Source organism: Corapipo altera, unplaced genomic scaffold, assembly GCF_003945725.1.
Source record: "Corapipo altera isolate COAL_440 unplaced genomic scaffold, ASM394572v1 55, whole genome shotgun sequence".
NCBI lineage: Eukaryota > Metazoa > Chordata > Aves > Passeriformes > Pipridae > Corapipo > Corapipo altera.
The window spans coordinates 18,014,870-18,022,766 of record NW_020884882.1 but is presented as its reverse complement, the minus strand read 5'-3'; the positions used below and the strand labels follow the sequence as shown (position 1 = coordinate 18,022,766).

The following is a 7,897-nucleotide window of genomic DNA, read 5'->3' as shown; positions in this document are numbered from 1 at the left end:
CCGGGTCGCGGCGGAGGTCAGGCAACAGGATAGACGCCTCTTTGAGGCAAGGGGTCCTGGCGGCGCCATCTTGAGTGTGGCCTTAACGAACTTCCGGGCTGGGGCCACCATCTTGAGTGTGGTCTCGGCTAAGTTCCGGTCCTGGTGCCGCCATCTTGAGTGTGGCCTTGGCGGACTTCCGGGCTGGGACCGCCATCTTTAGTGTGGGCAGGGGTAAGTTCCGGTCCTCTCGGTGCCATCTTTACTGTGGGCTTGGCGAACTTCCAGGCCGGGCCCGCCATCTTTGTGTACGGCCTTGGAGGACTTCCGGTACCGGCGCCGCCATCTTTCTTTCGGGGTGCCCTCGCAGCGCTTCCGGTCCGGGAGGGCGCCATCTTTGGTGGTGCACCGTCGAAAACAGTCCGGTCGCTCTCTACTTCCGGTGACCGAGTTTACCCAAATTAGCGTCCCTCCCTAATTTCTGCGCTTTCATCCCAAAAATCTTCATGTTATTCCCCCACACACACACCCCGGGAGAGACGGGAGACTGCAAGTCCCGCCGTGCCTCCGGAACCGGCCCTTACCTTGAGCAGGGAGCGCGGCACCGGCACGAGAGCCATTGCGCATGCGTCACCGGTCCCGCTCCTGGCCGCCCTTAGTTACCACGTGATCGCCGGCGTCTTGCCAACGACTCCGCATGCGCCGGCGCCGCCACCTTGTCTTCCCGCCCCCCCACCCCGCCGCCCGACCGCCCGGCTTCGCTTTCTTGCTGCGGCTCCCCCTCCACTTTTTCAGCTCCCTGGGGTTCCCCCCCCGCCACATTTTGGGGTCCCTTTCTCACATTTTAGGGGTGATGACCCCGCCATTTACGGTTCGGAGGGAGGGGGGGTGGAGGAGAGGAAACGGGGTGCCCAAGAAGGGGTTTCTTTTTTTTTTTTTTCTCTTTTATTTCATTTTCGTTTTATTCCCTTTTTAGCTTTTTTGCTTTTAATTTTTTTTATTTTCTTTTGTATTTTATAATTCCTTTTTTATTTCGTTTATTTTTTATTCTCTTTATTTTTCACTTTCTCTCCCAGTGCTCCCCAGTAACACCCAGTGCTCTCCAGTGCTCCCCAACAACCCCCAGCGCTCCCCAACAACCCCCAGTAACACCCAGTGCTCCCCAAAAATTGACCCAAAACTGACCCCAAAAGCTGACCCAAAACTGACCCAAATCACCTCAAAAAACTGACCCCAAAAACTGACCCAAATCACCCCAAAAAACGACCCAAAACTCTGCATTTATTTGGCCTCATTTCCTCTCAGAAACAACATCTCCAATTTAGCTGACTGCTAAAGCCATCATTTTAAAATCATCCCAGGAATCAAAAGGGACTGGAAAACACACAGAAAGCATTCCTACACCCACCAAATCATTAGGAATTGGAACCCCATTCCCTCATCTCCCTCCTTGTTTTTCTTGGCTGGAAAACCTGATGATCCCCGCTGGCTATTTTTAGGCTGCTTTTCTTCCACAGCTCCTTTCTCCCGGCTGAAACCTCCTGGCATATTCAGAGGTTATCTGGAGGGAAGCCCCTCGGAAGTATTTCCTCTCGTGGCAATTCTGTGGGATGAAGAAGTAAAAAAAGCCCGTCAGGAGCTCCTTCTCCCCCCTTCCCTCGCAAACACCCTCCCAGTTTGTCCTCGGCAGCTCCATCCCCCCCGGCACCCGCACCCGACGCTTTGGCTCCCCTGGGAAAGGGACAGCAAGGGCAGGAGCAAGCTCAGTGCTGGGCAGGGGCTCCCTGGGGAACGGCACTTCCGTGCTTTAGTCCGTGGCCTTTCCTGCTGCCCTCCCTCCTGGAGGCAGAGGATGACCCCTCCCTTGTTCCTCCCACGCTCGCAGACCCAGGGTCCTGCTCTTTTGGCCCCACTTTTCTTAGCAGACCCGGCATCATTTTCCAGGGTCCCCAAGAAACTTCTGCACTTGACCCATTGCTAAGCGCAGAGCACAGGGCAAGGGAAGGACAAATTTCTCAGCACCCACCACCTGGAATTTTCCTTCTCTGCAGCACGCTCCCGTTCCCGCTGTCTCTGGAGGTGCCCGCATGAGTCCTCCTCATCCCAACACCTAACAGAATGTCATTTTCACCCAGGTCCTGCTTCCCGTCGTTCAACAAAACACGCTGACGACATTTTTCATGATGCCAGTGGAGAGATATTAGAGCACACTGCACAGGGAAGCCGAGGCTGCCCCATCCCTGGAAGTGTTCCAGGCCGGGCTGGACGGGACTCGGAGCAAGCAGGGACAGTGGAAGGTGTCCCTGCCCTCGGAAGACAGGGTGGCCTTTGAAGGTCCCCTTCAAACCAAATCGCTCTGGGATTCCCCTCCAAAATCCCTACCAAAGAGGCACAGCAATCAAAGCAGAGGGACTGCACTCCCAGCTTTTCTTACCTGCAGGCATGCTGGACGTAAAAGCCACAGGGTCAGTCCTGCCAGAGGCGTCCGGCACATCCACGGCGACCGAAGGGAAAGAGGGAGCCTGGGAACACGGAGTAAAAGACACTTTAATTAGGACTGCACTGACCAATAGCCAGGTCATTCCCACAGACAGCTTCGCTGGCCAGTCACACGAAAAGCACTTACCCAGCAGGGCCTCAGTTAGGATGGCTCCTGATGCTGACCAGGCGAACACCTCCGTTTGCCCCGGGGGGTCAAGAATAACATCCCTGGTAAGAAGCCACCCCGAACAATAAAAAGGGAAAATTAGTGAAGCACGGGCTCCTCTTCTGACTAGACTGCCACCAGCATTCAATAGCAAATGCCACGACTATTCTGTTACGGACGAGAAAACCCTGTTCTCCCAAACAAACAGCGAGGAGATTTATGGGCACGCCTGAAAATTTCCTGTGAGGAACTTTTTGGAACTAAGGAGTAGGTGCTATCTTGAGTTGAAGGCATCACTCCCTCAACCCCAAGGCATCCTCAGGACGCCTCCGACTCCGGATTTAAGGTCGGAGAAGCTCGGCAGGGCCAAAACACCGCCGCTTTCCCACGGGCGTCGCTTCCCAGCCCGCCCCCGAGCGCCGGGCCCTGCCTCACAGTCGCCGCCTGGCGGACACGGCCGGGAGCGGCACTGCAGCCGCGCGCCCCCCCCCGCCCTTGGCGAGACTCGCGGCGCCTTTCGCCTTTCTTCCCTAAAACCTGCCCTTCCCTAGGGAAAGCTGAGCAATTCACAGAGTTGCTGTTTCCACCCCAGCTTCCCAAAGGATTTCTCTCTCCCGGCAGCACAGACAGGGTCCCCGAGGCAGCGCAGACCCTCCCCGCGGGGGGTGTGCAATGCCAGGACACATCCGAACCCGGCCCTGCGGCGGCACGCAGGTGCAAGTTTCTCCGCAGAGGCGAGAAACTTGCCTGTCGCTTCCCCTGCCTGCAGCCCGACGGCCGCGGGAGAGGCAGAAGAGCGGCCGCGCCCCCGCCGCGCCCAGCTTACCCCAGGGACGATCTCCGTCGGATCTGCCGCCGTGGGTCGCTTCCGGGGGGAAAAAGCGGCGGCGCAGCCCCGACAGCATCTCCGGGGCACGGCAGGACCGAGCGGGAGCGGGAACGGAACGGGGCGACCGACTGCCTGGGGTCCTCGCGCGTCCGCCGCGCGCCGCGGCCCCGAGAAGGGGCTGCCCGCGCCTGTGCCTGCCGCCGCCCACGAAACTGCCGCCCGTGCCCGGCGCCGCCGAGCGCCCCGTCCTGTCCCCACAGCGGGAAGCGGCGCGGCGAGACGGCGCTGCGGGCGCGGGGCGGGGGTTCGGGTCGCGGCGGAGGTCAGGCAACAGGATAGACGCCTCTCTGAGGCAAGGGGGCCTCCTGCCGCCATTTTGAGTGTGGTCTCGGCTAAGTTCCGGTCCTGGCGGCGCTATCTTTACTCTGGGCTTGGCGAACTTCCGGGCCGGGCCCGCCATCTTTGTGTACGGACTTGGAGGACTTCTGGTCAGGGAGCCGCCATCTTTCTTTCTGTGCGGTTCCGCAGCACTTCCGGTTCGGGAGGGCGCCATCTTTGGTGGTGCGCCGTCGAAAACAGTCCGGTCGCTCTCTACTTCCGGTGACCGAGTTTACCCAAATTAGCGTCCCTCCCTAATTTCTGCGCTTCCACCCCAAAAATCTCTATATTATTCGCCTCACACACTTCCCGGGAGAGACGAGAGACCGCAAGTCCCGCCGTGCCGCCGGAACCGGCCCTTAAGTTGAGCAGGGAGCGCTGCAGTGTCACAAGAGCCACTGCGCATGCGTCGCCGGTCCCTCTCCCGGTCGCCGTTAATTACCACGTGATCACCGGCTCTTGCTAACGACTGCGCATGCGCCGACGTCGCCACTTTGGCTGCCCCTCCCTCCGCTCGACCTCGCTCGCTTTTCTGGGACCCCTCCCTCACATTTCGCGGCTCTCCCCCCCCGCCGCTTTTTCGGCTCCCTGGGGTTCCCCAACCCACGTTTTCGGGTCCCCTTCTCACATTTTAGGGGTGACCCCCAATCTACAGGTCGCAGGGCAGGGAGTAAACGGGGTCCAAGAAGGGTTCTTTTTCATTTCACTTTTCATTTTATTTCCTTTTTAGTTTGCTCACTTTTATTTTTTTCTTTAATTTTCTTTTGTATTTTACATTTCTTTCTGTATTTCGTTTATTTTTTATTCTTTTTATTTTTCATTTTCTTTTATTTCTTGTTTTGTTTTTATTTTTTATTATTCCAGAATGGGAAACACTTCAGCTCCTCAGGGCCAGAGAAAGGCTCCCCTGCCCTTCCCTTAAACACAACGCCTGCAATGAGTGCCCTGGAAGCCCACTCCACTCATGCCAGGCACCGGGGTTCACCCAGAGGGGCTTTGCCAGCATCCAATGGAAATTAAAATTACAGCCTGGGCAAAGGCGCTTCCCGCAGGACCGCTCCTGGCCAAGGCCACTGGTCCGTGGGAGTCAGACCACTGACCACCCAGGGCGATTTTCAGGGGATACTTCCAGGTTTTATTCTCCAGAAACTCCAGTTTTTCCTGGCACCGCTTGCTTCAGTATTTCCCTGTTGGAAGAGGTCAATTAGTCTTTTTAGGGGCCAGATTGCCAAAGCCCGGCCAATCCATTCCCTCCACACCTCCACACCCCCTCACGCTCATGGGCCCGAGGGGCAGCCCTGCCCCGCACAGGCCCTGGGGCTGGCCCTCAGGCCGTCTGTCCTGAGGCTGGAGTGATCCTGCCATCAGCCCGTGGCCACGAGTGGCACAGAAAGCCCAGGGCCAACAGCAACTCCAGGCAGCTGCAGGCAGAGGTTATCCCTTCCCAGCTTTTTGGGAGTGGGGGGGAAGGTGCCTTTCCCAGTCCGGCAGCGGCATCATCCCCGCCGCAGAGCCCGCCCCGGTCCTGGGCCGCCTTGGAGACAATTCCCCTGTCGCAGCCCACTTCCTGCAGAAAAATGGCAAAGATTGCACCTTAGAAGAGAATTCTTCCCTAGGAGGTGGTGAGGCCCTGGCACAGGTTGCCCAGAGGAGCTGTGGCTGCCCCATCCCTGGAAGTGGCCAAGGCCAGGCTGGACGGGGCTCGGAGCCACCCAGCAGTGGCAGGTGTCCCTCCCTGGGGCAGGTGTCCCTGAACGAAACGATCCTTAAGGGCCCCTCCAACCCAAACCACTTCAGCATTCCATGAGGATTCTGTGAGCTATCTCTGCCATTCGTTTGGCATTGTTTCCAATTTCAATTCTCAAATTCACACGCTTTGTTAAAGGAATCATTTTTAAATTATTCCAGTAAGAAAAAGGGGAGTGTAAAACATGCAAGGATCATTCCTGTGTCCAGCAAATCATTAGAATTGGAAGCCTATGACTTCACCTCTGTCCTTATTATTGTTTCCTGGAAAATCCTATGATCCCACAGTTTCAAAGAGAGATCCACTGGAATGACCAGGTTTGCTCTGACAGAAAGCCAGGGGCATTTAGATCACTTGTTCCTCTGCATCTTTACTGTTTTTCAGAGCATTGCTCTGGATACAGCCCTATCGTTTTCTTGAACTTCTTTTTAGTAGTCTGCTTCAACCCTAACCACTGCTCCAGAGTGCTGTGGGTGGCAAAATATATGCAGCCTTTGTTTAATTCCCTTCTTACTGCTGAAGGCTTGAATTCCTTCACTTACCAAATCTCCTCCTTTTTATCTCATTCTCTATCTTATGCTAGCCAGTGATCCATACCCACAGTGAATTTCCTTAGACGGATATTTTTTAACACTGCTGTGTTTCTTTCACTGGGGAGTATTCAACCATCCCCAAAAAATGCATGTGATGATAAGCAGATATCATTTCTTTAATGTAGAGCAGTTTATATAATCTATTTGCATTATTTACCAAGGTTGCCAGGCTCTCTGATGCAAGAAATGGGAGCTTGGTTTTATTAGTTTGCTTACAGAATTCAGCTCAGTGGAGAAAATGAGATAGCATGACACATCTCATGAGAGTCCAGACCTCTGCCCCCACACCCGGACACCTTTCAGTAAAAACAGCCCACAGCACTGAGCACACACCTGGCAATGCACCCACACGGCCCAAGCCCGCCCCTCGCTCGGGAGAAGCACTCCCCTCTCAGCCTCCTTCTCCCTCGCTTCTGATCTCCAGCTAGGAAGAATGTCTAGCAATCAGAGAGCAAGATACTAAAAGAAAATAGATCTGAGAGCCCTGAGCAAAACAGGAAAGGGAAGATGTTTAGTCCAAGCCTTTGCATTTATATTTTTTCCTATTGCAAAGCAAGGTTGTTTTTGTTTTGATTTTTTTTTCCTTCTCTTTCTTCATCCTGACTGTCAGCAGATGTACGCTGTAGAGGAAGCTGATCTGCAGGGGCTGCGTTTTCAGCGGATATGACTGCAGCAATCACGACCTCCTGAAGCGCTCTGGCAAGGATTCCATTGACTGTAAGATGGATCACTTCCTGATGGACAGTTTCAAAGTTAGGTAAAGCAGGAAATTGGGGGAGGGAAGCCCATGTCACATTGAGGTCTGTTTGCAACAGGTTCTGGACTGAGAGAGAAACTGGGTGTGGGTGGAGATGGCCATGGCCATGATAAGGCTCTAGTGATGAAGTCATAACCAGCTTCTTCAGCTAATGAAGAGTGTAAGTGGGCAAGTCAAACACATGCAAAAATTAGATCTGGTGAAATGCATTTTTGCTCAAGTATTTCAGGTTCTTGGGAGATCCTTGAAGTGCTGTACTTACATAGAAGGGAGAACAAGCAGAAAGGACAGTCTGGGCACTGTCAAGGGTGCCAGCTAACCTCATCTAGCAAGCACTGATTAGGAGGCTCCAGGAGTTGGAGGGGATTTGAAGTTGGTTGGATCATACTGTAGGTTGAGGTTTGTAACCATACCTTATAGATTCAGCCACACACTGGAGAATCATCATCCTGAAACCTACACTAGCTGAAACCAAACCCTTTATTTTCTTTGGAGTAAATGGAGAACAGAAGTTCTTTACCACACCAAGGTATTTTCTTTGCTGATATAAGGGATATATAAGGAAAACTGCTTCCAAGGCTGATCTGAGCTCAAGACCATGACTCAGAGGAGATGTAACCATAACTCAGAGGAGACGTACTATTAAGTAGTTACTGTTAGCCTCGATTCACCATGGAAAGCTTTTCCTTCTCTAAGCCTCTCTGACAGGCAAATATTGCTCAGCTTCTCCGTATCTCAGGTTACAGTAAAAATATAGTTGGGATTTTGTCAACCTTTTACTGAGTGCATTACAAATAGGGCATTCCAGCATTTCCCAAGAGTGGGATGTACTGGAGCAGGTTGTTGAATCTAGTAACTACAGCCTTATTTGCTGTTTCTCATCATTCAGGTGGACAAAAGGTGCTAAGCGAGGCATGGCCAAGAGGTGAGGAACACCTCTTAGAACCACTGCTTTGAATATAGACAG

At 53.9% G+C, this 7,897-nt stretch overlaps 1 long non-coding RNA gene across 1 annotated transcript; it reads right to left on the bottom strand.

Moving 5' to 3' along the window:
• Positions 1–1,244: 1,244 nt before the first annotated feature.
• On the bottom strand, positions 1,245–3,576 carry LOC113945952. The gene is made up of 4 exons (XR_003527231.1): positions 3,453–3,576; positions 2,606–2,688; positions 2,006–2,501; positions 1,245–1,582 (listed from the first exon to the last, which is right to left on the bottom strand). It is a non-coding gene; the product is annotated as an uncharacterized LOC113945952 (long non-coding RNA).
• Positions 3,577–7,897: the final 4,321 nt, after the last annotated feature.